Source organism: Peromyscus leucopus, unplaced genomic scaffold (genome assembly GCF_004664715.2).
Source record: "Peromyscus leucopus breed LL Stock unplaced genomic scaffold, UCI_PerLeu_2.1 scaffold_300, whole genome shotgun sequence".
Lineage (NCBI taxonomy): Eukaryota > Metazoa > Chordata > Mammalia > Rodentia > Cricetidae > Peromyscus > Peromyscus leucopus.
In genome coordinates, this window is record NW_023505179.1 from 54,561 (window position 1) to 77,415 (window position 22,855).

At 44.1% G+C, this 22,855-nt stretch overlaps 2 pseudogenes; one reads left to right on the forward strand and one right to left on the reverse strand.

Annotated features, from left to right (window-relative positions):
• Window positions 1–22,855, forward strand: part of LOC114695736 — a 57,650-nt pseudogene that overhangs the window by 16,962 nt on the left and 17,833 nt on the right.
• Window positions 1,837–2,077, reverse strand: LOC114695747 (annotated as a pseudogene).

Below are 22,855 nucleotides of genomic sequence, written 5' to 3' on the forward strand. Positions count from 1 at the left end.
GCAAAGCTTTCTCTCCCTCACTGGGATTTTTTTTTTTTACCTCACCACCAAGGTTAGTTAACAAGGCCCACAAGAAGTTGAGGGGGTATCCCGTCATGCATAGCACACACCCTCTCCCACTGCGTTCAGTGAGCCTCCCAGAACACAGTGGGAGTGTATCCTCCCTTCCTGTCTTTCCCCTAGCTGTTGGAGGTGTTTACCGTCCATGTACAGCTCCTGGCTTGGGCCTCAGAGGGCTGCTGGGCCAGTTCTGCACACACAGGAGACAGCAGCAAGTGCTATGGAGGGTCTCTGGGGTCTTTTGCCCTCTTTGCCTTGATGGGTATAACTGTGCCCCCCACATTCCAGCATCATCGATGGCTTAGAATTGACCTGGGCAGTGGTTCCAGATGCTGCCACCAAGTTTTTACAACAGTTTAAATGCTCACTCATTTCGAATGACTTGCCTTTATTTCCAGTTTCAGGGTTGTTTTTTTTTTTTTTTTTTTTTTTCTTCCCTAAATATAAAAAAAAGTAGGAAAATCTTGCCCCTCTTACTTAGTATGGAAAATGGTCAAGTGGTCAGGTACTTTGTAAGAAATTTATCATCTGAAGGGTTGCACATAAGGAGCTGTAGAAACTGTATGCTGTTGGGAGCTGTGGAAATTAGTTGGTAGATTGCTTGCCTGGCATACATGAAGCCCAGGCTTTGATCCTGGCACCACACACACTAAGGGAAGTGGCATATACACTTGCAATCCCAAGCACTCAGGATGATAGAGGCAGAAAGAAGAGATGGTCAAGAGGTCAAGATGTCTTTGACTAGACTTTGAAGCCAGCTTGGGCTACACAAGACCCTCGAAAGAAAGAGGTGGAGAAAATACGTCCTAATTTGGAGTAAGGCTAGCACCTATGAAATTTAATCCAGAGTGCTGTCCTTTAGCCTGTGAAATCGGAATAAACTCTCTAAGTTATGGAGCATCTATGACATTTAAACTTGGCCTGTGTGGGATCTAAGTTCGTTAAAATGCGCGTCTGTTGGGAGATAGTCACCGGTAGGCTCCTGTGACAGGCGCTCAGATAGGTGAACAACAAAAGACAGTGTAAGAGGAGTTCTGCGTTCCATGCTCATTTGTGTCTGCATTAATCCATGTTAATCACGACGGCACGCTGTGCACCTCTGCCCCACTTCTGACTCTATGTTTAGGAAGCCTGGACTTACGGGGTGTGTGCCCTGTTGATCCATCCAGTGTTTGGGGTCATTAGGGAAATGGTGTCACAATCCTAGACAGACAGTAGAGGGTGACGAAATGCACTGAGTCCTGGTGTGCTTGGCTGGTGCAACCTTCCGGCTGCGGAGCATCGTGTCTCTGCACTGGAGCCAACAGAAGCACAAGTCGGTGCAGAGCCATCCAGCTCAGGCAAAGGGTCACAGGCAGGCCTGGGGGCCCCCGGGCGGTGTGATTTTTGACATGCCTCTGAATTATTTGTCCCGATAATAATACATTTGGAGGACCTGCGAGGCACAGATTGGCTAGGGAGGGTGGTAACTACTTATCTTCTGCAGGCTCACATGGATTGTTTCTGCTGCTTTTATTTAGGGAAACATGTATTTTATGACACACCAGGTCTCTCTACCAGTTCTGTGCCTTTCGTACTGTATTTCTTCTGTGCTTCAACTATATAAGGCATCTGCAAGTGAACCTAGGAAATATTATCTTCATGGAGAAGTCATCCTCTTCTGTCTTTTTTTTATATCACTAGTTTATTTACCATTTTATTTAGTAATAAGAGTTTAAGAAAATCCAATTTTCAGATCACATCTCTTAAACAACTTCACTCTGTTAAAGGGATGAATTAAATATTCTCATTTTTAAGTAGCTGGTGTCTTCCTATAAAGAAAGGAGCAGCAAATCCAGATCCAAAGCCATTTGTTTTACACCAAAAATGGCAAATTCTTCCCCCGGCCCTCCTCATAGTGGCTGCGACAGACCACAGAGGCGATGAACCTCCGCATACTCTGTCCCAACATGGTGCCGCTGGGAGCTCCTCCAGGGGCGCAGAGCTGGAAGGCGGCAGAAACAGCCTCACCACCACAGTCTCCTTTCTTCACGACCTCCTTTTTTTCCGTCTTTAGCCACATTCATTTTCCTGTGCTGGTTGTAGAAGATGGTGTCATTGATTGGGCTCAGGATCCGCTCATGAGGAGGATCTTCCTTGTCTGCATCTTCTTGGGATTAGAGGTCTTTCTCTCATTGTTACTATATAGGTGCAGGTTAACCCCTTCAAGTAACTGTTATATGGCGTTTAGTTGGTGGGTATATAATTAGTCCCTTCCCGGGTATTAGCTTCACATGAACTAGCTACAGCCGCAGGAGGAGGAAGGGAAAGATAGGCAGGGGTGGATGGCTTGGAACTAACTCTCCGTGTAGACTAGGATGGCCTCAGAAATCCACTTGTCTCTGTCTTCTGAGTGCTGGGGTTAAAGGTGTGTGCCACCTCGCCTGGACACCCAGAAGAGTGGCTGGCCACACTCTTTGGGTCCTTGATTCCAGGACAACCTTAGGCTTGAATGGTCATTTTTGAATTAGTGTAATTTCTTGTGACATCTTAGCGGCAGCAGGTGAATTGTAGTGTAAGTGCAAGATGACGCTGGGACTCCAGAATGGTTACCAAAGAGTCAGCTGGTATGAGGGAGGTCAGCACTGATCTGCGAGTGAGACATCCAGGGCAAAAACTGTCCACAGAGCTGGGCACAGCCATCTGGCTTGCTCCTGAGTGTGTTTCTGGTCTTACTTGAACGTTTGCTGCGAGAATGCATTCGGCCTCCACAACTTCAGCGGGCACAATGCAGGGAGATTTGGGGTTGCATGGCCTACGGGAATTTAGCTCACTGCTGTATTTCTTTTCTGCTTTGAACCTCAGGCCCCCAGCCTTTTCGCCATCTAAGCACCCAGCAAGAACCAAGTATTAAGGTGAAACTAATGTGGTGCAGAGAGAAGCTTGTTCAGAATTCAGGTTGCCTAATATTTCCTTCTAATTTGGCTTCTGCACTTCTTCCTGTGAGGTATTTGACTAACTACATTGATAGCCTGTAATACACTAGTTATGAGACATTAATAACCCGTTAAATACACAGGAAGTGTGGGAGAATATTTTGCTAACAAAAATTTTGAGAAATTTCATTGTTTATAAACATTTATTTATTCTGGGGAAGTTACTAAGTTGTTTTTGATAGTCTGTTCTTTTTTCCCCCTGGTGGTCCTAATGATCAAATTCAGGTCTCATGTTTGTTAATCAGGTGCTGTAGCATTGTGCTATACCTTAGCCCATAGCCTGTTTAAATCAGTTAAGTTGGTGTAAGTACTATTTATTGTCTTGGTTTAAAACTTGCTGAATACACACCCAGTACTTACTACCCTAAAGCATGGAGTATAATACATTTAATGGAGCACTCTTAACCTCTGAACATCTCTCCAGTCCTGTTAAGTTAGTTTTTCAAAGCAGGGTGTGGTGGTTTAAGTCAGAATGGCCCCAGGGGCTCATATGTTTGAATGCTTGATCCCCAATTGGTGGTGAACTGTTAGGGAAGGATTAGGAGGTGTGGCCTTGTTGGAGTAGGTGTGTCACTGGGGGTTTTGGGGTTTCAAAAGCCCATGCCATTCCAGTGTCTTTCTCCCTGCTCATGCTTGTGTCTCAAGACGTGAGCTCTCAGCTGCTGCTCAGAGCTTCTTGCCTGCTGTTGTCTTACTCCATCCATGATGGCCATGGACTCTAACCTCTGGAACTGTGAGCCTCTGGAACTCTTTCCTCTGTAACTTGCCTTGGTCACGATGTCTTATCACAGCGATAGAACAGTAACTAAACATGGTTTAACTCTACAGCCTGGTCTGGTCTGGAATGCAGATGTAGTTCAAGCTTGCCTCAAATTCATCATAGTTTTTTTTTTTTTAACATAGATTAATAGAAATGGGTTAATTTAAATGTATTATATAATTAATATAAAATTTTATATGTTTATTTGGGACTGTGTAATCAGGACAGAAAAAACTCGGCCTCCATTTACAGTTGTATACTAGTGGATATTAAGCTATCAGGATAAGATGAGTGGACATGATGTGCTGTCAAATTGCTTTCTAAATAACTAGCCTTTACCACACACTAGTGTTCTATGAGCTTTGGTCAGAGATGCTTCTCTCAGCAGCGATCAGCAGTGGCTGCAAAGACGCATTCATAACTGGTCAAGGTCCAGAGAATAAATGACAGCGATAAATGGACGTCTTTATCACCCCCTCCGGGCTCGGGAAACACTGAGATGGAAGGGGGAATAGAATGGACACATGAGTCAGCGGAAGGCAGGGGAAGTGTGGAAAGCTGACCCGGGCATGACATGGCTTTGAACTCACAGTAGTTGTGATTACCTGGACAAGAGCTCCCTGAGATTGGGCCTGCAGCACCTGTCAAGGAGGGGAAGGGGTTCACACTGAGGAATATATGGCTGCCCTGCCCTCCTGAGGATAGGTGGCTGCCCCCGCCCCTCCCTGAGGATATATGTGCAGTTAATGGTTGGTGAGGGGAGTGAGAAACTCGAGTTGACAACCTACCTAGCACAACTACTTACTGAGTGAAGCTGGAAATTGTTCTCTAACTCACAGTCCACGGTCTTGTAAGATATTAAGCTTATCCGAACTCCAAGTGTGGATGCACCAGGTGACCTTGACGCAACTGTATGTGATGAATGCAAACATGGAAATGACCATTTTCACTTCAGGGGGACTGTTTATTTACAAGGTCTAGCTCTAGCACTGTATAGTAGCCAGAGCGAATTAACTGGACTTACATGGAGAATGTTAAGAGAAAAGAAAATATATACTGTGATCAGTATTTCTTTAAAATTTCCTGCCATGGGGGCTGAGAGTGTGTTGCTCGGTGTTACAATGCTTAGCATGTGAGAACCCTTGAGGGTTGGGTTTGCCTTAAATGTTTTTTTTTTTTTTCCAGGACAGATTTCTCTGTATAGCCCTGGCTGTCTTGGAACTCACTAAGTAGACCAGCCTGCCTCCACTCCTGAGTGCTGGGATTAAAGGCATACACACCATGCCAGCATGAGAATCCTTGAGTTTAAATCCAAGCAACACACACACACACACACACACACACATTAAAATTTACCACTGAGTATGGATACTACATATTTATGTAAACATTTACAGATAAATTTGAAATGAGAAATACTACAGAGAGTGGTCTTCTGGGAAGGAGGTGGCAAGGTGGAGATTTAGCTTTAGCTCTTTCTGTAAAGGTATCTGAAGCTGGGCCTGGGGAGGTCCTCAATTGGTAGAGTACTTGCCTAACATGCATGAAACCAGGGTTCAATTCCCCAGCAGCTCACAGACTGGGTGTGGTAGGGCATACCTTCTGCTGAGACACCAGCTTCCTGGCCTCAGCTTTGAATCACGACTCTGACAATGGCACTCGGTAGTCTTACAGGAATGGAAACTAGGTACTTGTCCAGGGGTCGGACTTGGTGCTTGCCTCCTTCAAAACACACCGGCTTCAGCTGAGTGGTGTCTAGAATTTAAAACCTGAGGAACAAAGGCATTGTTGACAGAAAGGTATTACTTGGGGGAGTTGGGCTTGTGAACTGTGTTTTAGACTGGGTGACTCTTTGTTGTGGGGTGCAGTTTCCTTGTAAGATGCTTAGCAGCATTCCTGCTGATGCCTCTAGATAACAGCGGGGCACGCCCATCTGACACCTCGGAGGCGTGCTGATCCTTCCTTGTCCGCCCGCCGATCCTCAGCTACACAGTAGTGCATTCAGCTATTAGTGTACACCATTGTTAACATGGCTGACTTTTGTGTCCAGCAGGGCTTGGTTTCCGGTTCTCAGTGTTGATTTGGGGAAGAGCGGGACGACAGGACAATGAGGGTGGAAGAAGGTTGGCTGTGTGAGCAGCCTGTTTAACAGAGATCACTGGCACGCAAGGCAGTGTGCTCCCAGAAAGGCAGAGACAGGTTAGGCCCTACGACTGTAGCTCTAACCCAACGAGAAGGCAATGCTTGTGTCTGGGTCTCACCCTTCGGCCGAGGATTTGCTTAACTTTGAAGCGGATCAGAGACGTGCGTGCCTCTGGCTTATTAGGTTCCGAATGTCCGTGCGTCTGCTGGCCCACTCCCAGACTGACCATTTGAAATGTTCCTCCCAACACGATGCACATTATTGTGTGAGAGAAGTCTTGTTGCCCCCACTTTGCTGATGAGGGGAGGAAGTTCAAGCAGCCTGATCTAGATGGCACACACCCGTCAAGGCTGTCTGAAAAGGAATCCGGATCTGTCTGTGCAGAAGCCCCTCCTACACTCCCCCCCACCCCCGTTACTCTAGAATCCTGCCGTTCTTTCCTGTGCCTCTGGTCAGCACCTGCTTCTCTCATCCTGCTGGCTGAGGCGACTCTTCGACGATGGCACCTCCTCTGCCCCTGTTGTTGTGACCCAGCAAGAAAGGATGGTTTGCTTTCCTCACCCCTTTCCCGATGTCTAGCGTGTAACCCTGGGAACTCCTGACAGATGCATCTTTTGGTATCCCAGGGGAAATGGCTGGCTGGAGTTCCTGCACAGCTTCAGGATGGGGCTGATGACCCTTCATCCAGCCCCAGGGGATAGGGACTGCATTAGTTACGCCATGACCAGGGCGATCTCCAGAGAAGAGTTTATTGGGTTTACTGTTCAGGGGGCTAAGAGTCCATCTTGGCGAGGAGCATGGGGACAAGTGGCAGGCATGCAGGAGCAGGAAGCTGAGAGATCGTACCTTGAACAGGAAGCAGAGTGAACCGGAAGGTGGGGGCAAGGCTTTAAACTCTCAGCCAAGCCCCAGGGACATACTTCCTCTAGTGAGGTGGCACTTCATAAACTTTCCTGAACGGTGCCACCAGCTAGGGACCAAGTGTTCAAATGCCTGAGCTTATGGGGCATATTTCTCATTCAAACTACCACAAGAACTAACGGTTAGAGTAATCTGTTGTAGCTAATGATCTAATTAATCATGCCTATCTAATGAATCCTCCACGAATCTCCAGTGAACGGGGGTTCAAAGAGCTCCCCGGATTGCCAAACAAACTACAGGTATTGGGATGGGAGGCATGTCCCATTCCAGAGGACAGAGAGAGGTGCCCATGCTTGAGACCCTTCTGAATCTTGTCCTATGTGTTCTTCTGGATGTTCATGTGTATCCTTTTAAAAATGTTCCTCTAGTAATCAGCAGTGGCAAGTAGAGTATCCCTGAGTTCCGGCAGTCATTCTTACAGATTGATGAACCTCAGAAGGGATTGATTTTGGCAATCCCTACCATAGCCAATTGATATGGTCACCTGAAGTGGTTTTGTGAGGTTGAATTCTTAATCACTGGTGCCTGACTTTGACTCCATGACTTCAGTTCCAGCACTGGGGAGACAGATCTCTGTGAGTTCCAGGCCAGCTTGGTCTACATAGACTTCCAGGACAGCCAGGGCTACATAGAGAGATCCTGTTTCAAAAAGAATATTTAACACTGGGCTGGGCAATGACCATGCACGTCTTTAATCCAGCACTCTGAGGTGGATCTCTGAGTTTGAGGCTAACTTGGTCAACACGGTCAATTCCAGGTTAGTCAGAACTCATAGAGAGACCCTGTCTCTCAATTTTTCTTCATGTTATTTATAAATTGAGGACACATACATGTATACCAAACCATAAAGTCTAACATGTTTTCTTCTTGGCGGAATTTCTTGTTTAATTGAGTTAACTGTGTAAAAACAACACAGTGATTGTGGGCTGCCAGCCAGAATAAACAGTGTATTGAGTGAGTTGCTAAATTGGAACCTTGCCTGTTATTTCCAATGCTTGTTGATTTTCTCTGTGGTGCTGACTGACAACTGATTATAATGTCTATAACCCACTCCTGCCTTTCATGCTTCAAAACGGGATAATTCCATAAGAAACACACACCCATTTGGCTTAAGACGCTTCACATTTTATGATTGTCTCATAACTATCCTCCAGAGAGCATACAATGACTGAAAATGAAGTCGATTTTTCCTCAGTTGTTGTTTTCAATTAAAAAAGTACATTTCTAATACTTCTAGCTTAGCATGAGTTTTAGTCTGTTTTGGCTTACATACCAAAATATGGTAGTTTGGATGGTTTAGAAGCAACAGAAATTTATTTTCACGCTTTCAGAGACTAGACAGTTCTGTTCAAGGGCCATAGACAAGGGCCTTTTTCACCATGTCCTTAGGCGGCAGAAGGACGAGGGACTTTTCTGAGGTCTTCGTGTGTGTGTGTGTGTGTGTGTGTGTGTGTGTGTGTGTGGTGTGTGTGTTGTGTTGTGTTGTGTTGTGTTGTGTGTTCCATGTGGAGGCCAACGGTCAACATTAAACAACTTTCTCAGCTGCCTTCATCTCATTTACTTATTTATCCATTTATCTATGTATCTATGATCTATCTATCTATCTATCTATCTAGCACTCTGAGGTGGATCTCTGAGTTTGAGGCTAACTTGGTCAGCACGGTCAATTCCAGGTTAGCCAGAACTCATAGAGAGACCCTGTCTATCTATCTATCTATCTATCTATCTATCTATCTATCTATCTATCTCTATTTTGAGATAGGGTCTCTCATTGAACCAGTAATCCACCATCTTGTGTGGCTAGACAGTGAGATCCAGGAATCTTCACTGACTACAGTCATATAGTCTCTATCTTTGGGATCTCAACTGAGGTCCTCATGATTGCCATCTCCCAGCTTTCAGAGGGACATTCTCAAGGACTCCACTCTTGTGACCTAATCAACCTCCAAATGTCCCATCTCCAAATACCCTCACATTGGGGATTAGATATCAATGTGTGGATTTTATGGGGTATATAACCATTTATTCTATAACAGTAATTTTATTTGGGTCTTGAAAACCAAGGGACACCAGCAGAAAATAACTTAATTATAAAAAGAAGTGTGTGTGTGTGTGTGTGTGTGTGTGTGGTTGGTTGGTTATTAACAGATATATAAAACCATATAAAAATAAGACGATAGAAGTCACATTTATTGAGTTTAAGCATTTGAGTCTTTTTATCCTTAGTAAGTAACAGGGTCAACAAACCCATCCATCATTCCATCACTCTGGAGATACTAGTTGATGAGATCTGTTTACTAAACCAAGATGTAGCCTCAGCATTCACGTTCCGGTCCTGCAGACAGATGTCACAGGTAGCTAATTGGGTGCCGACTTTCCTGATGAGGCCTTCTTCTAGCTCGTAGATGATGTCACCAACCCGCTGAGTAACTGGTTTTGGCACATGGTTGGTTTCATTGTTTGGGGTTGTATTGATCAGTCTGACATAATTGAAAGTACAATGGAGTTGATTGAATGCTCTTTAAATTAATCATGCTTTTAAATAGTATAGGAAACAAATAGAATTTAAAGTCATGTTAAAGGCTGGGAGTACAACTGAGTGGTAAAGCATATACTTAACTTGCCCAAGGCCCTGGGTTCCATACTTGCTAATAAAAAGTTTAAATCTTGGTGGTTTTGATAAGTGAGCCATTGACCTGGGGGACTTCATTTTACCTAATTTACCCAAGGATGATGATGCAGAGGACATTGGGTCCCCTCTCTGAGTTCTTAGTCTTATAAATAAAATAAGAATGGATTTAAGTGTGAGCAGGAGGACAATTTTTTTTAGAGTTTAAAAGAAAAACACCAAGCCAGTTGGTGGTGGCCCACGCCTTTAATCCCAGCACTCGGGAGGCAGAGCAGGCGGATCTCTGTGAGTTCAAAGCCAGCCTGGTCTTCAGAGTGAGATCCAGGACAGGCAACCTAAACTACCCAGAGAAACCCTGTCTCGAAAAACCAAAAAAAAAAAAAAAAAAAAAAAAAAAGGAAAAGAAAAACACCCCAAGGCAGACAAGCTGTAAGTCTCAGCAGCTGGAGGAGGGGAGCAGAGAGAAGGAGGAAACATAGCCAGGCTGTTTAAGCCAGCATGGATATCAGAACAAGCAACCACATAGCGGTGAGGGTAGCTTTGTTAAAAAATAGCAAGCCAAATTATCAGGGAAAACATAGTTGGGTTCTGGTCAGCAACTGGAAGAAAGCAATGGAAAAAAGAAAAAGGAAAAGTTGTACATTTCTAAGCCAGGCCTGAGAAGCACCTCATGGCTGCTTGGTCTGTAGGGGCAGGATTTTGGGAAGGGAAGGATAACATCTCCTGAAAGGGAAATTATTCCATCTATCTCTTGTGCGGTTTAGATGAGCCCACCTGCCCAGGTGATTGACCCAGCCCAGGGAATGTTAGGTAGGTATCCAGGGCAGGCATTCTGTTCTCTTGACCAGAGGACACCCCCATCCCCCCACCCACAAGTCTTCATTGATACTCTTACCAATGATGCTATTTACATGATAGAGAAAGGCTTGCCACAACATGTCAGAGGAAGGAAAACAGACAGCCACTGGTGAAAAACCAGAACCTAGAAAGATGCCAAGATGGCTCCCACAGCTCTAAGGCTCAAACATGCTGTGATAGACTCCTCGACCCCATCCCTCACTGAGAACCATGGCTGCCAGGCAACTCCACATACCTAGCAGTCTTAGCCTGCACTGTGGTGATGTTGGGCGTGTCCTTACGTAACTCTAGCTTCGAAGTGGGTGGTGTTTACCAGTATCTAAGTGTAAATGAGAGCCAGGCAATGTGTCATCGAATTCCACAAATGTATGCATACAATTAATTTGAGAAAGACAGTCCCTAAGTGCTTCATGGGATGAAATCATTTTGGATGGATGAATTGATGTTGAACTTGCCTTGTAGAGATGATTTTTAAACTAGGGAAAAGAAGGAAAAGCTTAATCGTCTGTGAGGGTGTGTTAGTCTAAAGAAGGAAGAGGCAAATAGGAATAAAGTTATGTAGGTGGGCATAAGTAGGTCCCCACAGCATGGCGGTTTAGAGCTGTGTATGGCTGTTCCTGGATTAGTTGTGCTTGGACTGAGAGAGACAGTCAGCCTATTGGAAACGGGAGCTTCTGGTTCACAGAGGACCTGTCCCAAGGCAATAAGGGGAAGAGCAGTAAAGAATGACACATGGCATTCTGCTCTGGCTTCTGCGTGGCCTCCTGAGCATGGTACATCACCTGCATACTCATATTCATGTACCACATACACCTTACCATACACAGAACACACACAGAGAACACACACACAACACACACAGAACACACACACACAGAACATATGAACCACACACACAGAACACACACACACAGTACACATACACACACAGAGAACACACACACATAGAGAGAACATACGAACACATACACACACAGAACACAAACACAGAGAACACACAAACACACAGACACACACACATTCATGCACACACAAAAACAGAAATTAGCAAGATTTGAGATGGCTGTTTTTCAAATTCAGGGGAAAAAATGAGGGAAGTCTCACTAAAATTGTTTAATTATTAGAGGAAGTAAACTTTACTTTTCTTCATATTTCTAAAAGATGAAACAAAAAATGTTGTCTTAAGTCAAAATCACATAATTAAATTGTATGTAAGGAAAATCTCCTTATTAGTTAAAAATGATCAGAAAATTGGACCAGGTTAGTATATGTTATACAGTTGAGAATTGTGTGAGCTTCGTTAAATAATGAAACTCATTTAAAAAAGAATTAAGTGTGTGTGTGCTCTTGAAGAGGATTCTTCCTCCAGCTTCAGAAGAATCAGATGACTTGGTCCCCACAAGCACTTGACCTTCCATGCACATATATACCTACATCACAATTTTTTTTTTTTGGTTTTTTCGAGACAGGGTTTCTCTGTGTAGCTTTGCGCCTTTCCTGGAGCTCACTTGGTAGCCCAGGCTGGCCTCAAACTCACAGAGATCCACCTGCCTCTGCCTCCTGGGTGCTGGGATTAAAGGCGTGCGCCACCAACGCCCGGCCCACAATTATTTTTAAAGCTTTATTTTGTTTTTGAAATTGTGTGTGTGTCTGTCTGTCTGACTGATGACTATCAATGTGTGGATATGTGCACATGAGTGCAGATGGCCCTCCTAGGCCAGTAGAGGGCAACAGAGCCCCTAGAGCAGGAGTTAAGAGGCAGTTGTGAATTACAGCGCACTACATGGGTGCTAGGAACTGAGCTTTGATCCTTTGGAAGAGCAGCAAGCTTTCTTAACCACTGAGCTCCCTTCCCAGTCCCTCTTTTCATTTCTTCTATTTTTATTTATAGTTCCTGATTGCCTCAGTTGGTATAAATTCTCTATAAAAAATTGAAGGTTCTTCTGTAGGCTGTGTTTATCTCTGCAATGGTGGGGTCACCTATAGGAGGTGGGTCACTTGTTCCATGGGTCTAGAAAGCCACAAAGATCTTCAGTTCTTTCTCCTTTTTTTTCTCTAAGAAGTTTGTGGCATTATTTTCCACTTCTTTTTTTCTTTCTGAAGCTCCCCCCCCCCCGCCCTCCAAAAAAAATGAATAAATAAAACCAGTAGATGACCCAGTGTCCAAGTAGGCTGTGCAGAGAAGGTGGGGCACATGAGGTGTGCTTTTAGGGTGAGAGAGACTCCTGGGCCCAGGAGAGGAGCGCTCCATGGTCTTGGGTCTAAAGAGAATCCTTTGCGTGTGCAGTGATATGTGGATGGGCCTGGTGACGGGCGAAAACCTCAGGCTGGGCCCTTCCCGTTTCTTTGTGTGGTGACCTCGGAGTAGTGTGAGGGAGGCCTTCCTCACTTTCCTAGGTCAGATGCACGGTTTCCCCGCATGTCTCCCTCAAAGTTCTGTCTGCCCCAGAGCTTAGATTAACTAAAGAAGACTACTGACTGCTTAGACTGTTTCCAGAAGGCCTCTCTAGAGCAGTGCACCCTTCCATCTGTAATTTCTCGGAGACGGTGGTGAACAATATCGAGAGAGAGAGCGTAGGGCATACAGCTTCTGGCATGAGTGAGGGATCCTGAGCTCCTGGTACCCGACAGCCCCGATGGCCTGTTCACTTCACCTGAGTCAGCCCTGCCAGGGGATACGCTCTGGCCCTTTCATATTTCAGTATATTGAAAAACATACGGTGGTGAGGCAGCGTCATGGAGGAGCGGGACTATGGGCCTTTGAAAACAGATAACTCGTTTTGGCGATAGTCCAACGTGTCTAGTGAATGACATTGTTTTTCAGGTCATAGGCAATGATGGTACCCCATTACAGCCATTGACATTCTCTTGGTTTTCGGAGGAGGATACTTAGGGTTATGCACATGCTGAATACTTGTACCACCCAAGGTACATTCTCAGTTTTCTCTTGGATTGGGGAGTTGTGGAAGGAGAGAGATACTAAGAGATAGGAAATTTGAGACTAGGGCTGGAGAGATGGCTCAGTGGTTAAGAGCACTGTCTACTCTTCCAGAGGACCTGGTTCAATTCCCAGCACGTACCATGGCAGCTCACAACTGTCTGCAACTCTCGTTCCAGGAGAACCGACACCATCACACAGATACGCATTCAGGCAAAACACATATGCACATAAAATAAAAATTATTAAAAACAGAAATTGAGACTAGGTAAAGAGGACATGTTCTGGTTACTTGATGGAATACATAAAATAATTTAATTTATGAGTCATGGTGGTGCATGCCTTTCATCCCTGTAACTGGGAGGCAGAGAGAGGCAGACCTATGTGAGTTCAGGGCCAGCCTAAGCTTCATAGAGGAAGGCAGATCTATGGAGTTTAGGGCCAGCCTGGTCTACATAGACCTAGTTTAAACACACACACCACATAATTAATTTTTTTGCAACATTCTCCCCACCAAACCCAGTATGTCTTTAGTTACGTTGGTACCTTATCTGTGTTTCATTTATATCTCTTCCTCTTTCGGCCTCCCCAGTGACGTTGGTACTGCTCTGCTTGACTGAGTAAACTTCCTCATTTCTGCTGACTCATGTCAAATCAGCATGTGTACTTGAGCTCATGTATCTAAATAGGTGTGTACTCTAATCTCGCTTACGTCGACCCAGCCCACAGGATGTCTCAGCATCAGCGTGTGGTGCTGGCAGGCTTTCAAGTCATCTGATGCCCAGCTAGCTTCTATGCAATGAACACAGATCCATTACCTCCTTTAGTCAAGCTTGATTTAAATTTCGAAACTTTGAAATAATATTTCAAGATTGATATGACCTTTCTAAAAGACAGTGTCTTAGTCTCTAGTGCTGGCTGAATGGTTAAGATTTAAGGTCTGGGCTACGTGGGAAGCTGGCCTCCTCTTTCCAGCCCATGCCCAGTGTATTACTCTCCATCCTTCACTTTGCCTAGGGTGGTTTCTCATTGATTAGTTATTCCTGTTGGAAATCTATGGAAGTGGAGTCATGCTGTACGCTCTCCGTGTGTCTTCCTTTCCTGTTCAGCAGACTGTCTGGAGGCTTCCTTCTGTTGTATGAAGTGGATTTTTTTAAAACTGGTATATTCCTTTACACAGACACTGAGGGCTTGTTTATTTGTGGTTATATTGATTGACATTTGGTTTATTTTTAGTTTTTAACCATTAGGAACAGGGCTGCTGAGAACATTGTTGTAATAGATATTCAGGTGAATCCTTTGACTGTAGGATAAACAACTAACTGTTCAGCTTTATTAGAAAGTGCCAATGGTATCCTAAAATGTTTGCACATGCTCACTAGCAGCAAAGACCAATCACTCATGAAGGAACTCAGTACTACCATGTGCTCCCCTCTGGATCCCCGATTAGGCACAGACCACACCCAAACGCCAATTTCCAAGCACAAACCGAATGCGAAGAGATCTCTTATTAAGCAAGGCAAAGAGTAGCTGAATCTGAATTGGGCAGAAGTAGCAGCAAATAGCTTTGCCAGGGTTACTGTTAGAGAGGAAGAAGAGGAGGCCTGTTTCAGAGTGAGCTGGGACTGGTTGGTAAGTTCTGATTGGGTATTTTAATTAGTTTAGTCAAAACAATGAATTCCAATTCCTGACCTTGGTGTTTTGGTAGCTGGACCTTGCTAATCAGTCCCAGGAATGGTCAGTGCCAAATACGGGACTAGACTTTGACAGCTAGCTTTAGGAGTGTCATCTAAGGGCTTGTTAGCAAGGGGAGGAAGGTAAAAGGCAGAATTTGTCTGCACCTGGTGTTTGCCAGTCTCCAGCCTACCAGAGCCCTTTAATCTATATAAACATTTATCAAGAATTTGATACATTTGTTTCATCTGTCTGTTTTTTTGGGATTCTTTGTGGAAGTATTTGTGTTTTGATTTTGGGACAGGACCTCAATCCTCCTGCCTCAGCCTCCAGGTGCTGAGATTATAGGTGTGACCTACAAACCATCATACTTGGTTTGTTGAACTATTTTTAAAACTCAGATGAATTGTAGATTAAGCATATAAATGACATAGAAAGTTTAGAATTTACAAATAAGTAACAGCATATTCTGGGTCTGGAGAGATCACTCAGCATTTCAGATATAGGAAAAAAGAATCTAAAATTTCAGTTCCGCTGCTTTTCCAGAGGTCAGAGTTCAGTTCTTAGCACCCACTTCAGACAACTCACAATAGTCTGTGACTTGAGTTTTAGGGGACTGGACATCTTCTTTTGCCGGCACAGGTACCTACACTCACATGCACAAACACTGGGTTCAGTTCCCAGCTCTGCAGAAGCTGGATATGGTGGTTCATGTCTATGTGGAGATCTGAAGTAGGAGCATCAGAAGTTCCTGGTCATCCTCAGCTACACAGCGACTTCATTCAAGGCCAGCTTGGGATATGAGATGCTATCTCAAACAAAATCAAATAACAACAATCGTAACACTAATTCCACTATTACACTTGACTAAATTTATAGCAACAAAATATATTTAAAAAAACAAAAAACAAAAAAACAAGAGCATTTGACCAAGAATGAAGTGATCACCAGAAACTCCAAGAGTCACTGTGAAGCAGGCAAGCCGGGTTGCCTAGTGTAAGCCCTGAAGCTGTACCCTGACCAGTGGCCCGGGGGATGCTTTGGACTTGGTGAATCTGGGGCCTAGCTTGCCTAGTTACGCCCGAATCATTGTGAAAAAGAATGGGAGAAGGTGGCCCAGGAACTTGATTATACTGTGTTGTAGTTGGTTCAATGATTCACATATCAATGTCCATAGCAATTAACAACGAGGGAAGAGATGGGTCAACGTTCATATCTTGACAGCGAAGTCACTGGACATCGGCCTGGCCACTCCCTTGGCATTAAGTATTCCTGTTCTTAAATCCCAACAGGATTTCTTCAGCTCTCTGCACAGCTTTAACATTCAGCTATCTGTTGTAATTGTTCTCTCTCCGTCTGTTTAAGATCAGGCTGATCATATCTTATGGCTCAGAAGGAAACTGGGTATCCCTCACACCAGGAGAAGGCTCTGCAATCTGTAAACTCCTCCCTGCCCCACTCTCTTAGTAACTGGGGATGAAACAAGAGAACAGTGTGTAGGAAGGAGCCGTCTTAGGGCTTCTATTGCTGTGAAGAGACGCCACGACCATGGCAACGCCTATAAATGAAGAAAACATTTAATTGGGTGGCTCACTTACAGTTCAGAGGTTCAGGCCATTATCATCATGGTGGGGAGCATGGCAGTGTGCAGGCAGACGTGTGCTGGCTACTTCTTGATCAGAAGCAACAGGAAGTGGACTGTCTGTCACACTGAGTGAAGCTTGAGCAAAAGAGACCTCAAAGCCCGCCCCCACAGTGACACACTTCCTCCAACAAGGCCACGTCTGCTTCAACAGGCCACAGCTCCTAATAATGCCACTCCCTTTGGGCTATGGGAGCCATTTTCATTCAAACTACACAGAGTATAAAATTACAAATACATTACTTTGTATTTTCCAAAGGGAACTTAATTATCTTCCATCCAAAGCGTGGTTCTCAACCTTCTAATCTTGTGACCCTTTAATACAGTTCCTCAACCATATAGTGACCCCCAACCACAAAATTATTTTTGTTGCTGCTTTATAACTGTAGTTTTGCTACTGTTTTGAATTGTAATGTAAATATCTGTGTTTTCTGAAGGTCTTAGGTGGCACCCATGAAAGGACCATTCAGGTGTCGCGACCCACAAGTTGAAAAATACTGGTCTAGATCAAGAAATGGAACTTGCGGGCGGTGGTGGCGCATGCCTTTTAATCTCAGCATTTGGGAGGCAGAGGCAGGCAGATCTCTGTGAGTTCCAGCCAGCCTGGGCTACAGAGTGAGTTCTAGGACAGGCTCCAAAGCTACACAGAGAAACTCTGCCTTGAAAAACCAAAAAGAAAAGAAAGGAAATGGAACGTATTAGTTTCCAGAATGTTCTTAAGTCCCAGCCTTCCCCTGGAAAGTGTACACTTGTTAATCCATACCAGATTTAATTTTAGGTGTTTCCACTGACAATGTCCACAGACAGTTTTCCATAAACAATGTTAGGATAGGTGGTTGTGGCCCCCCGCCCCTGACAGAGTTTCTCTGTGTAGCCCTGGCTGTTCTGGAATTCACTTTGTAGATCATGTTGACTCCGAACTCACAGAGATCCACCAGCTTCTGCCTCCGAGTGCTGGGATTAAAGGTGTGTGCCACCATTGCCCGGCTTGATTGCCTACTTTTAAAAATGTTTTTGGAGACGGTATCAGGTAACCCAGCTTTTCCTCACTCTAAAGCTGAGAATGCTGTGGAACTTCCCGGCCTCCCCCTCCTGAATCGCTGGGATTACAGGTGTGTGCGGCCTCTTCCACTCTTTAAAAGATGATTTCTAATTAAAATTTTAACTCTATGTATTCATGTTTTGCCTGCATGCATGCTGATGTACCATTTATGCCTGGCAACCCAAGGAGGCAAGAAGACAGGACTGATCCCGAGCCCTGGAGCTAAGATGTGAGCTACCAAGTGGGTGCTGGGTGTCCATATGGGTCCTGTGGAGGAACAGCCTCCTCTTCATCCCCCACTTCCACTTTTGTATGATGCTGAGGATCAAACCCACAGCCTTTTGAATGCCAGGCAAGCACTCTGCTGGCTGAGCCATGCCCTCAGTCCTGCCTGTTCTCTTGATAAAGGGTTATGACCGAGTTGGCTTCTTGATCAACCAGGTTTCAATGAGAGAGTGTGTTTGGAATAATGGACTTCTGACCTTTGGAATGTTGGTGGGTTAAGGTTCTACTGATGTATGTAATTACCATGTCCTCTTTGGGTCTGCAGTAGGCCTGGTTTCCTTAATTGGTGGCTTAGAAAGCTCCCTTTATAACCAGAGGACAGAGCACTAGTATGATTTATAACCGGGCAGTTATTCCAAAAGTTCACTCAGCTAATTTAGAGTTAATTATGGTTGAGATGGTTTTAACTTCTGCCTCCTTTTCACAGGCCTTTCACATGTGGCGTTATTTATGTACCAACGACTTGCTAAAGGCAGAGGGCCACAGGGCAGCTTGTGCAATTAATCTCTTGCATTAGACCGAGAGCTAGCTCTAATTTTCTTTTTGTCCAAGCGTGGTCTGTGTTGGCTCAGCCTGAGCATTTTGTATAAGGACAAAGTTCAAATATTCACAGCTTTATTTCCTTAGACTGAGTTGTAAAATTAAAGGAAAAATTTCCTAGAATCAGTGTTTGCCAATTTAAGAAGTGTGGACTCTGAGAGATCAGGATTGATCTGTTAGAAATAGCCAGACTTTCTTTTAAAAATTATTATTATTTTTATTTTATGTGTATGGGTGTTTTACCTGTCTGTATGTCTGTGCCCTTGAAGGCCAGAAGAGTATGTCAGATCCCCTGGAACTGGAGTTGTATGTTTGAAAGCTGCCTGTGGGAATGAAACCTGGGTCCTCTGGTAGGGAACCAGTGTTCTTAGCCACTGAACCATCTCTCCACCAACTCCTGCTCTTGTCTTTTCATTTTGTTTTTTTTGTTTTTCGAGACAATTTCTCTGTGTAGTTTTGATGCCTGTCCTGGAACTCGCTTTGTAGACCAGGCTGGCCTCGAACTCACAGAGATCTACCTGGCTCTGCCTCCCGAGTGCTGGTATTAAAAGCGTGCACCACCACTGCCCGGCACTCCTGATCTCTTTAATGAGAGTGTAAAAATTGTATTTGTATTCATTTGATGTGTGTGTGGTAAATTTTGGTCTCTTTCTAGACATTTTTAGTGCCCAATGAAATATTTCCATTTTTTCTAACCTCTAATTTGATGCCTGACTCATAGTTTTCACTGTATATTGATTACATTAGTTTTCCTTTTCTGTCAGAAGTTTATAATTTGGCAAATTGGATGCATAAGTTTCACCTGCAATAGTGACTGTATCTCAGGAGGAAAGTGACATGTTTGGAGTGGTACCTCCCCATAGCATCTAGTTCATAGTAGAATTCATCTTCAGATATTATGTGTCTGTTGATATTTTTTATTTTCCTGTTGTGGTTTTATCATATTTATGCTCAGCACACTGTTTAATAAATAAAGTTATTATAATTTAAATAAATTTTATTTAATAAATAATTTATTTAAATAAATTTCATTTAATAAATAAATAAAACAATATCTTGAGATGTCAGAAGCTTAGTATATTTAAGGCAGCTAAAAGATTTGACATGTAGGAACTTGGTTTGAATATTGGATCAGAAAAAAATTGGTTTAAAAGATATTATTGGATTTTTTTTCATGGCAAAAAAGTTGAATGGGGTAGATTAGACACCAGCATTGCATTAGTGCCCGCCTCTTTGATTTTGATGCTTTTGTTCTGGTTAAGTATCCCGAGGAAATGTCTGTTGAGAGATAAAGAACATGGTGTGCACAATTACTGTAAGTGGGCCAGAAAAAACTCATTTTTATACCTGGAATAACAGAGTGAATGTGGTAAATCTGGGTGGGTGACACATCCCGGTAGCCCTTCTGTGCATGTGGTGTTTTATAAAAATACCTCTGTGAGTGGAATTCCTGAGTCATACTCTTTGAATGTTTGATTCTACTCCACAGTGCTGAAATGCTTTCCAGTACAGTTTTACTAATTAGATCCCTGTTGGTTCCCATTTCCAGAGCACTTGATATCACCGTATTGTTTTGGCATAGCGTGTGTCTCTCGGGCTATAGCGAAGCTGCATGTCTTTTCAGAGTATTGCGTCATAAAAGCTACTCTTGCCGTGTTCTTAGCCACTCTTACTGAGCTTTTGAAGTTCATTTTTTTTTCCTGCTGACTTTTTGTATGTCTTAGTATATGCTAGAAATCTTCTTTGTTGATCTTCTGGTGTCACACTTTTGAAGACTCTTGACAAAAATACAGAACTGCATTACATTTTATTAGAGTTGCAGGGAACAGACTTGATGGGGGCATAGAAAACCCTGCATATCAGGTGGGTGGGGCTGGCAAGCTGCCGTGTAGGCAGACTCTTCTCCCTTAGCTCGGTGACATAATCAACCCACAGTTGCATTCTCTCATCTCTGGCCTTTCTCAGAAAGGATTTTTTCAGGAGGTATATCAACTGTCCCTGGTGTATTTTATTCAGAGATTTACTGACTAGCTTTGCTTTCTCCCCTGGTAGATATTTAAGAAATATATAGGTTGCTAAATACCGAAACTGTTGCACTGCTAAGTATTGGCCAGGACTTGAACAGAGTGCTCTCTGCCTTAGCGGCTTTGCAGAGCCTGTGGAGCAAGAGGGTAACTCGGTAGGGACACAATCTTTCTTGGACCATCCACTGGCACTAACAAAAAGCAAGAAAGATTTGACTTAATTTTAAAAAAATAAAGACAATCCAATAAGCATCCAAGAACATGCTTTATTGTTCTAATTATTTTGATAATAAACTTCTTTTATTGTTATGATAAGTTATAATCAAATTATTAGATAAAACAATTAGGCAAAACCACACATACATTCTCTCTCTCTCTCTCTCTCTCTCTCTCTCTCTCTCTCAGTGTTAGTAGTCCTGTAAGGAAACTAAAAATGTCCAACTTCTTCTTTATATATAAAAGACACACACCCCACGGAGTTGGTGACTGTCCTAAACACAACCTGACTTTTAATTTCAAGTCACTTTTTCTTTCTCTCCTGCTGTGTCTTGAACCCAGAACAGATGGTGCTTGACATGATGGGGGTCGTGAGGGCATGAAGAAAGGACAGACACACAGACAAATGTGCAGAAAGCTCGCTGTGCTTGCTCTGATGGAGTGAGCCTGTTTGACATCAACAACTCAGACCCTCAGGGCACTTGTTCTGAAGAACCCAGGAGGAGTCAGCTGGTCCCGGTAGGAAGTGTCTGCACGTGGGCAGTCCCAGGTTGCAGTCATCTGGGAGGGAGCTGGGGTTGCCAGCTTTTACACACACTGGCCAATCACTTGGACTAGAGCAGTGGTTCACAACTTTCCTAATGCTGTGACCCTTTAGCACACACAGTTCCTCATGTTGCGGTGACGCCAACCATAAAATTACTTCATTGCTACTTCACAGCTGTGATTTTGCTACTGTTATGAATCCTAATGTAAAAAATCTGATATGCAGGAGGTCTGATCTGTGACCTCCCAAAGGGGTTGAGAACCACTGGCTAGAGGACAGCTTTGCCATCCTCTGAGCCTCACTCCAGGAAGGCTTCGCCAGTGTCCGTGAGTGTGAGTACTGGTGTCCTTGACACGGCTGTGCCTGTGCCAGCATACATATCCACCCAGGACTCCATCCGCTCCTTACACATCCACCCAGGACTCCATCCGCTCCTTACACTTCCACCCAGGACTCCATCCGCTCCTTACTCACCTCCATCACTCCTTACACATCCACCAGGACTTCCACTCCATCCACTCCTTACACATCCACCCAGGACTTCATCCACCCCATACACATCCACCCAGGCCTCCATCTGCTCCTTATAGACCACTCAGGACTTCATCCAGTCCTTACACACTCACTCAGGACTTCATCCCGTCCTTACACATCCACTCAGGATTTCATCCCCTCCTTACACATCCATCAGGATTTCATCCTCTTACACATCCATTCAGGACTCCATCCACTCCTTACACATTGACTCAGACTTCATCCACTCCTTACACACTCACTCAGGACTTCATCCCCTCCTTACACATTCACTCAGGACTTCATCCACTCCTTACACATTCACTCAGGACTTCATCCCCTCCTTACACATTCACTCAGGACTTCATCCACTCCTTACACACTCACTCAGGACTTCATCCACTCCTTAACATCCACTCAGGATTCATCCCTCCTACACATCACTCAGTATTTCATCCCCTCCTTACACACTCACTCAGACTCCATTCACTCCTTACACATTGACAGACTTCATCCACTCCTTACACACTCACTCAGGACTTTATCCACTCCTTACACATTCACTCAGGACTTCATCCACTCCTTACACATTCACTCAGGATTTCATCCCCTCCTTATACACTCACTCAGGACTTCATCCACTCCTTACACATTCACTCAGGACTCTTGGGCTCCCTACACTCCCCCAGTGCACCTGCTGTTATTCCTTCAGAACATTAAAAAGAAAGAGAAAGAAACATCCCATTCTGGCAAACATCCCATTCTGGTAAACTTGGCTTTGAAAATCCTTTGAATTACTTTCTTTAAGGAACATAGTCAGTGGAGAAGAAAATCTAATGTTGTTGCCCAAAGAGAAGCATGTTTTCTTCTTGGTGTTTTTCTACGTAAATATATTTCCTGACTTAGCTATGTTTAAGATCTGGTCTCTTTTCCCTTGATACTGGAGCCGTATTAACCGTGGTGCTGTGTATCCCTGGGTAGAGTGCTGCAGGGAACATCTTCCCTTCCCTGCGTCTCTTAGGGAACATTTTAGGAGCAGGATTACCAATCCTCAGCAGAACTCTTTTAGTCTTTTCCCGGTTGAGTCA